The following is a 10,129-nucleotide window of genomic DNA, read 5'->3' as shown; positions in this document are numbered from 1 at the left end:
GGAGGGTCGACGAAAGAGGGGGAGGCCTTCCACAAGATGGATTGATACGGTGGCTGCAATGATGAGCTTGAGTATAGCAGGGATTGTGGGACTGGCGCAGGATCGGGCAGTGTTTCGTTCTGCTGTGCATGGGGTCGCTATGAGTCAGAAACGACTCGATGGCACTTAACAACAACAACAACAACCATATGACCCTGCAATTCCAAACCTAGGTATATACCCAAAAGCATTGAAAACATATGTTCATACAACAATGTGCACAACAAAGATCATGGCAACATTATTCATAATAGCTAAAAAATGGAAATATCTCACATGTCCATCAATTGATTAATGAATAAAGAAAATGTGATCTATAATACAATATTATTTGTCAATAAAAAGGGATGAAGTACTGATATATGCTACAACATGAATGAACCTCAAAAACATCATGCTAGACGAAAGAAGTCAATCACAAATGATCATATATCATATGATTCTATTTATATTAAATGTCTAGTATAGGCAAATCTGTAGAGATAGAAAGTAGATTTGTGGTTGCCTAGGTCTGGGGAGTGTGGTTGGGGAAATGGGAGTTAACTGATAAAGAGTATAGGACTTCTTTTGAAGGTGATAAAATATTCTAAAATCAATTGTGCTAATGGTTTCACAACTCTGTGAATATACTAAAAGCCATTGATTTGTACACTTTGAATCCTAAATTGTATAGTATGTGAACTATATCACAATAAGGTTATTACAACAAAAAAGGAGTAAATGCAACACAGTGTGAGAAGTGTTATAGTAGGAATGCACACCAAGTTAGGAGTAGCACAAAGAAAAGAATGCTCAACACCTCCAGAAGAGACCACAAAAACTTTCCTGCAGGGAGCCAGCACTATCCACGTCAAGGATTTCAGTTTTCTGAAGTAGCACTTTCTCATTGATGATCTCTAGGGCAGAAGATTGTAATGTTTCTCTGGCTCTGACTCATGTTCTTATGCTGAATCTTCCATGGGTGTAACTGTCAAAGTGTCTGAGATAGCTGATACTTACAGGGCAGAATTTTAGAAAGGACAAATCTGTGAAAAAGAAGAGCTCCAGAAATCTAGACAGAGTCTTTTTCAATCTTTGTTGGGTTTTCAGAAAAGTGTGTAGAAGAGTGAAATTTTACAAAGTCAGGCAAAGAGTAACTAGAGCTTTTGAATATGAGCTGAATGGTTCCCAGAGGTCACAGAGAACTAAACTCATTCAAGTTCCCACCAGCCAGATTGGAGAGTTCTTGATTATCGGGGATAGTCAATAGCCACCATAAGAAGGTAATGTGCTAAACTCTCCTAAAGTAAAGTAAACTTTAAGCCATGGGTTGGTAGACTATGGCTTGCTGCTTGTTTTTGTAAATAAAATTTTATTGGAACACAGCCATATGTGTTTGTTTACACACTGTCCTTGATTGTTTTCCTGCTAAAATGGCAGAGTTGCAACAAAGACCATCTGGCACACAAAGCGTAAAATATTTAATATCTGGTCCTATATAGAAAAAAATTTGCCAACCCCTCCTCTAAACTCACCCTCATGAGGTTGAAAAACAAGAGTCAAAATGATTAAGCTGAACTACCAGATGAATACCCCACATTATTTAAAGTAAAACATTATAATCCAGAAACTCAGCATTATATTCACTATATCCAGCATCCAATAAAAAAATCACTAGACATGCCAAAAAGCAGGGATGTTACTGAAAATCATGTGTAAAACCAGTCAATAGAAACAAATCCAGAAAAGATAAGAGAAGATGAAATTAGCAGGCATGGATGTTAAAATGGCTACTATAACTATGCTCAGGTATTTAAAGGCAAATATGAAGATAATGAGGAGAGAAATGGAAGATATAAAAAGAACCAAATAGAACTTTTAGAGACAAAAAAAAAAAAACCAAAACACAGCAGACTATCTAAAATAAACATTTCCCTGAATGGGATTAAAAGCAGATTTGTCACAGCAGAGGAAAGACTAGTGGACTTGAAGACACAGAAATATCAACTATCCAAAATAAAGCATAGAGAACAAAAAGACCAAAAATAAATGAACAGAGTCATAACAATCTGTTGGACATTACGGAGAAGACTAAAATGAATACAACTTGTGTTTCAGAAGGAGACCATAGCGGGAAGGTCAAAAACAATAGTTGAACAAATAATGGCTGAAAGTTTTTCCAAAATAAATGAAAACTCTTATCCCAGAAAATAAAAAAGCAGCATAAACTCAAATAAAATCACATCAAAACACATCTTAATAAAATTCCTGAACACCAGTGATAAAGAGAAAATCTTAAATGTAGTCTGAGAAGAAAAAAAGACAAATTGAGTTTTGAGGAATAATAACAATAAAAACTGCAACTTTCTTGTGAGACATCATGCAACCAAGAGACAAGCTATTGTGCTGCTTTTGTGAGCCTTTGAGTTAATTCTGACTCACATTTGTATGCCACTGAGTCCATTCTGACTCATAGTGATCCTCTAGGACAGAGTAGAATTGCCCCCACAGGGTTTCCTGGGCTGTAATCTTTATGGGAGCAGATCGTCAGTTCTTTTCTCCTACAGAGCAGCTGGTGGGTTCAAACCACTGACCTTTTTGTTAGCAGCTGAGCACTTAACAATTGTGCCACTAGAGATCCTTATTCTGACTCATAGGTGCCCCTAGATGACAGAGCAGAACTCCCTCATAGGGGTTCCTAACCTGAAATCTTTATGGGATCATATCACCAAGTCTTTTCTCCTGTGCAGCTGCTGGTGGGTTTGAAGCTATCGACCCAAAATTCTATATTCAGCAAAATTACCTTTCCCAAATGAAGATGAAAAACTAGTTTTTCAAGAAAAAAAAAAAAAAAAGCTGAAAGAATTCCTTGCCAGTGTAGTTGCAGTTCAATAAATGTTAAAGGAAGTTCTTCAAATGGAAGGAAAAGAATACTGGATGAAAATTTGAATCTACCAAAAGAAATGATGAGTACCAGAAATGATAAATAAATTGATAAATAGAGAAAACTTTTTTTCTCCTTTGGAATTTTCTTTAAAAGAGAATTGATTGTATTATCTTTTTCTTTAAAAGATAATAATATACTGTAAACACAAAACACACTGCCATGAAGTCGGACCCGACTCACAGTGACCCCTCCTTGGGTTTCTGAGGTGGTATCACTATGGAAGCAGATTGCCCAACCTTGCTTCTGAGGAGTGGGTTAGCAATCTGGTTAGCAACCTAATGCCTTAGGCACTAAACCACCAGAACTCCTAATAATATACTGCAGGGTTTATAAAATATGATCAGCTAAAATTTCAGAAAACAGTAACACAGAGAACAAGAGGGATAAATGGAAGTATATTGTAAGGGTCTCATGTTATACATGAAATGGTAGGGTATCATTGAAGATAGACTATCACAAGTTAAAAATGAATACAATGAACCTCATCAAAATGAAAAACCTTGTGAAGAGGATGAAAAGACAAGTTAGACTGGGAGAAAACACAGTTAAGCCTCATTATTTCAGGATTATGTATTTGCTAATTTGTCTACTTACTAAAATTTATTTGTTATCCAAAAATCATTACTCATGGCACTTTCATGGTCAGTTGCAGACATCCACATGTGTAGAGAAGCAAAATCTTATGTCACCTGATGCATCCATTCCCAGCTAAGGTTAAACAAGCTTGGTTCATTCTGTATTAATTCAATGTTTGTGGCAACTATGTAGGACATAACTAACTACAAATAATAAGAATCAACTATATTTTCAAGTCACATACCTTAAAATTTATTTTAACTGGTATCTAGAGTATATAAAGGATTCTGAAAACATAATAGTTTTTTTTTAAAAAGAGACAATCCAATTAGAAAGTGGGCAAAAGATATGAGCTGACTTTTAACTGAAGAGACTATACACCCCAAAACAAAACCCAGTGCCATCAAGTCAATTCTGATGCATAGCAATCCTATCACACAGTACAGAACTGCTCCATAGAGTTTCCAAGGCTGTAATCTTTTTGGAGCTCTGGTGGTGTAGTGGGTAAGACATTTGGCCACTACCTAGAAGGTCAGCAGTTCAAACCTACCAGCTGTTCCACTCGAAGAAGATAAGGTGATCTACTTCTGTAAAGATTTACAGCCTTGGAAACCCAATAGGGGTCACTATGAGTCAGAACTGACTTGATGGTAGTGGGTTTGGTTTGGTTTGGAATCTTTATGGAAGCAGACTGTCACATCTTTCTCTTGCGGAGCAGCTGGTGGATTTGCACTGCTGATCTTTTGATTAGCAGCTGAGCACTTAACCACTGTGCCACCAGGGCTCTTTTGAACAGGATATACAGATGGCAAATAAGCACATGAAAAGATATCCAACAACATAAGCCATTAAATGCAAATTAAAATCACAATGAGCTATCACTAAAAACCTATCAGAATGGCTAAAATAAAAAATAGTGCTGACGAAGAGGCAGAAGAATTAGATATTTTGTATACTTCTGGTGGGAATTTAAAATGGTACAGCCATTCTGGAAAAGAGTATGGCAATTTCTTACAAAACTAAACACACATTTTATCATACAACCGAGAGAGTGTACTCTTGGGCCTTTATTCTAGAGAAATAAAAACTTATGTTCACACAAAAAACCTTTTCACAAATGTTCATATCATCTTTATTCATAATAGCCAAAAACATTAGCAAAGGTCCTTTAATGTGGGAATGATTAACATCTATACCAAGGAATATTATTCAGCAATAAAAAGGGTTGAGAAATTATATTAAACAATTTGGGTATAGCTCAATGAAAATACTCTGAATAACTAGAAAAAGCTAATTTCAAAAGGTTACATACCATATGATTCCTATTATAATATTCTTGAAGTGACAAAATTATGGAGACAACAACAGATTAGTGATTCTCAGTGGTTAAGTGGCTATGAAAAAATAGCAGGAAAGATCCTTCTAAAGGAACTGTTGTGTATCTTGACTGTGGTGGTGATTATAGGAAACCACACATGCAATAAAACTAAGTAGCAGCCCTGATGGCACAATGGTTAAGCATTTGTCAGCTAACTAAAAGTTTAGTAGTTCAAACCCACCATTGGTTCCATGGGAGAAAAATCTGGAGATCTACTCCTGTCTTATAGGGTCATTATGAGTAAGAATCGACTCAATGGTAACCAGCAACAATTGCAAATTCATATATGCAAATGAGTGCTGGTAAAACTGGTGAAATCTGAATAAAGGTAGGTGGAATGTATCAATGTCAATTTCCTGGTTGTTATGTAAGATATTACCATTGGATGAAGGGACATCTCTTTATTATTTCTTACAACTGTATGTGAATATTAAAAGAAAAAATAATTTTAAAATATCAGAAAATTAGAGTCAGTTTTTAAAACACTTGTAAGCATATTGTCCAGTTGACATAGTAAACATGTTACAAAATTTTTTAAAGGATACTGTAAACCAGCAATAGTATTATTAATAATAATAATGATAACTTTATGCAATGATTCAGATAGCAGATATTTTAGGCTTGTGGGCCATATAATTTCTATTACAACTACTCAACTCTGCCATTGTACTATAAAAACAACCATGAGAATTAGACAATATGTAATAGATAAGCATGGCTGTGTTTTAATAAAATTTTATTTAGCAAAAATAGGTGGCATGGGGGGTGGAGTCAGATGATGAAGTGAGCGGGTGCTCCCATTTACAGCGCTAGCAATGAACCCACTGACCAATGAATGAAAACAAGCACCAACTGAGATCTCAGAACTCTGGATGGCAGCTGAGGTGCTGGAGAGTTAAGGTGACTCCAGAGGTAAGAGAGCACGAAGAAGAGGAGCAGGGAGATCACAGAAGAAGAGAGAAGCTACCTGCTAACATCAGGAGCACTTACTCATTGCAGTCATTTTGGGATGGGTCTAGGCAACACCCCAAACAGGGAACAATGGAAGGGAGATAAGCTGAGGAAGCTGTTGTTGTTGTTGTCAGCTGTAGTCTGATTTTTTTAAGGTGGTGCAAATTGGCCATGGGAATTTGCAGGATGTGCAATTGAAGGGGGTGAAGTAAGACCGTGTCATTGTGAGAAACTTGAATCTTACATAAATCTGAGATGGATGAGCCCTAGAACCTGGAGGAACTGCAAGAGCAATAGGGCAAGGAGACTACTTCAGATAGACTGGCTGTCTCCCTTCCCATAGCAGGACATCATGGGAGAGCCTGTGCATTGGTGGCCATGAGGGCCAGACAGAGAGTCCCCCACTTTTGCCACAGGAAAGTTGAGACCCACTGTGTATGTCAATGTCTAACGCCAGTTAAACCTTGCCACCCAACCCCATGCATGCATATTGAATTCCTGACAATAACAAGTACTCCTGAGCCAGTGCTGGGGAGAAAAAACAAAACAAAACACTAAGGATAATAACAAGTCCACTGCTGCTAGGTCAATGCTGACTCATAGTGACCCTGTAGGATGGAATAGAGCTGCCTGTAGTGTTCCCAAGGCTGTGAGTCTTTGTGAAAGTGGTTGCTTCATCTTTCTGCCATAGAGTAGCTACTGGGTATGGGTCCAGGCTGTTTGCTTGGCAACCAGGCCCTTGACTACTGAACCATCAGGGTGCCCAATCAGAAAAATTTTCCAAAAGAAGGACCAATCAAAAGTAAAACATGAAGAAGAGGAAATTTCTCCTATGGAGGACAGACTAAGACAAATAATTTATGATTTTCAGACTATGGTGCTAAAAATGTTTAAAGAAAGCAAAATGCACACAGAAGACAAACTAGCAGAGATCAGGAAACAAATAGAGAAACAAAATGAGATACTCAACAAAGAAGTTGAAAACATTAAAAAAAAAAAATTCCAAAGAGAACTACTGCATCTGAATAATAAAGCAACCGAATTTGAAAAAGCAAGAGAAACTTTCAATAACAGATTTAAAGAGACAGAAGATAGAATAAATGAACTAGAAGACAAAATAACTGATCTTATTGGGTGTAGAAGAAAAACTCATTGTGATGGTTATATTTGTATGCCAACTTGGCTAGGCCTGGTTGAGTGGCTGGGCAGCTGGATGTAGTATTCCCCATGATAAGACTGGTAATCAACTCCATGGTGGAATCTACTGGGAGCAGCTGAGTAGCTGCCTTTGGGTTTGTGGTCTGCTTCCGGTATATAAGGAGAAGCTTTGAAAATGGTCTCTAGCCTATGGCATGCTTGGACCCTGCATGTAGCCATGTTGTTGTTCAGCAGCCTGCTATGCTCTGCCGATCTTGGGACTTACAGTGGACTTAAGTTAATGGGTTGCCGTGTGGATTGGTAACATTGGGACTGTGCCTTTTTACTTGTCAATCTTGGGGCTTCTCAGCCTCAGCAGCCAACAGCTGTCTGAGTGAAGAAATAAATGCCTCTAGCTCCAGTGGGCCAGGAGCAGGAGGTCAAGCTGGACCCTAAGGTTGAGGGGCTTTCATCCAGCCCCTAGAACCTGGCACTTTGAACTTGGACTTAAACCTCCAAATTGTAAGAATAAACTCCTGTTTGTTAAGGCCATCCCATTTGTGGTATATTTCTTGTCAGAGCAGCACTAGCTAACCAGAACACTCATTAACAACCTGCAATACACAGATGACACAATCTTGCTTGCTGAAAGTGAAGATGACTTAAAGCACTTACTGATGAAGATCAAAGATTACAGTATTCAGCGGATTACACTTCAACATAAAGAAAACAAAAATCATCACAACTGGAACAATAAGCAACTTCATGATATATGAAGAAGATTGAAGTTGTCAGGGATTTCATTTTACTTGGATCCACCGTCGACATCCATCGAAGCAGCAGTCAGTAAATCAGATGTTGTATTGCAGTGGGAAAATCTGCTGCAAAAAATGTCTTTAAAATGTTAAGGAATAAAGATATCACTTTGAAGACTAAGGAACACCTAACCCAAGCCATGGTATTTTAAATCACCTCTTATGCTTATGAAAGCTGGATAATGAATAAGAAAGACTGAAGAAGAGTTGATGCCTTTGAACTGTGGTGTTGGCAAAGAATACTAAAAATGCCATGGACTGCCATAAGAATGAACAAATCTGTCCTGGAAAAAGTGAAGCTGGAATGCTCCTTAGAAACAAGAATGGCCAGACTTCATCTCATCTACTTTGGTCATGTTGTCACAAGGGACCAGTTCCTGGAGAAGTATATCATGCTTGGTAAGGTGAGAGTCCATGAAAAAATGGAAGATCCTCCATGAAATTGATTGATACAATGGCTGCAACGGTGGGCTCAAACATAGCAGGGTATGTGAGGATACTGCAGGACTGTGTTCAGTGTTTCATTCTATTGTACACAGAGTCTCTATGAGTCAGAGTGGACTCAACAGCACCTAACAACAACAACATCAAGGGTCAAGAGAAACAACAGAAAAGAACAAAGAAAAGTGAACAAACCAAAAAGAACCATGGGATTCAATTAAGAAATCTAACATTAGAATTACTCACTGCCATTTAATCTCAGAACAACATGACAATAAAGGTACAGAAATAATTTTCCAAGAGAAAATCTGAGAGAATTTCCCAGACCTCAACAGAGACCCACACCTGTAAGTACAGGAAGCTTCATGAACCCCAATCAGAAAAGACAAAAAAAGATTAACTCTGTGCCATGTCCTACTATAATTCTTGAAAACTAAAGAGTTTCTTTCAAGGAAAGAATTCTGAAAGTAGGAAGAGAAAATGTAATATAACATGCCAGTGTCTTTCATAAGAATCAGTGCAGACATCACTCCAGAAACTCAAGAGTTGAGAATACAATGGAGTGACATATAAAATATTGAACAAAAACAATTGCTAACCAAGAATTCTTTGCCAAGCAAAGTTATAACTCAAAATGAGGGGGAAATCAAGACATTCCCCAAAAAAACAGAAGCTCTGGGAATTTACAACTACCAGATTAGCTTTAAAGATGTCTCCTTGAGGGCTATGGTGCCCCTGACAGAAGCCATGGTATTTCTAATCACCTCATATGCATGTGAGAGCTGGACAATGAATAAAGAAGGCTGAGGAAGAGTTAATCCTTTTGAGTTGTGATGCCAGAGAAGAATGCTGAAAGTACCATGGACTGCTAAAAGAACTAACAAATCTGTCCTAGAAGAAGTACAGCTGGAATGCTCCTTGGAAGCAAGAATGGCCAGACTTCATCTCACCTACTCTGGTCATGTTGTAAGAAGAGACAATTCCCTGGAGAAGGATGTCATGCTTGGTAAAGTGGAAGGTCAATGAGAGAAGGGAAGGCCCTCAACAAGATAGATTGACACAGTGGCTATAATGATGGGCTCAGGTATAGCAGGGATCATGGAGCTAGTACACAACTGGGCAGTGCTTTGTTCTCCTGTACATAGGGACACTATGAGTTGGAGACAACTCGATGGCACCTAACAACAACAAGATTAGTTTTGCAAGTACTACATAAGAGGGTAGTCCATGTTCTAAACTTGGGTAGAAAATTATAAATCATAGCGTAACCTCAGAGAAAAACAATAAACCTTCACATCCCAATAAAAAAGAAGACAAGCACAAATATTTAGCAAATACTAAAACAATAGCTACAAAGCAAATGAGAATATAATTCATAAACATTATGAGTTCAGCACAGAAAATTATATGGAACAAAGAAACCAGAAACACCAGGAAAAAACATATAACAAAATGACAGCAACCAATTCCTACTTGTTGATAATTCCACTGAATGTCAATGGATTAAATGCACCACTCAAGAGACGGAGAATTGCAGACTGGATAAGAAAACAAACCTATCAATATGCTGTCTATAAGAGACACACCTTAGAGACAAAGACAAAAATAGACTAAAAATCAAAAGTTGGAAAAAGATTTATCAAGCAAATGGCAACCAAAAAAGAGCAGGAGTGGTAATATTAATTTCTGATTGAAATGAGTTTAAGACAAATGAGACAAGGAAGGATATTATATAATGATTAATGGATCAATCGATATAACCATATAACCAAAATAAATATCTATAGACCCAATGAAAGAGCCACAAAATACATAAATCAGACTTTAAAAGAGCTGAAAAGGCAAATAGATGACTCCACAGTCATA

General features: G+C 37.5%; 1 protein-coding gene across 1 annotated transcript in view; it reads right to left on the bottom strand.

The window, feature by feature from the left end:
- Positions 1 to 10,129, bottom strand: part of ALK (ALK receptor tyrosine kinase) — a 1,238,429-nt gene that overhangs the window by 371,819 nt on the left and 856,481 nt on the right. The gene's annotated exons all lie outside the window — the stretch shown is intronic.

Source organism: Orycteropus afer, unplaced genomic scaffold, assembly GCF_000298275.1.
Source record: "Orycteropus afer afer isolate SDZICR_OR568_19922 unplaced genomic scaffold, OryAfe1.0 scaffold00054, whole genome shotgun sequence".
In the NCBI taxonomy this organism is placed as follows: domain Eukaryota; kingdom Metazoa; phylum Chordata; class Mammalia; order Tubulidentata; family Orycteropodidae; genus Orycteropus; species Orycteropus afer.
This window is presented reverse-complemented; position numbering and strand designations above follow the sequence as displayed.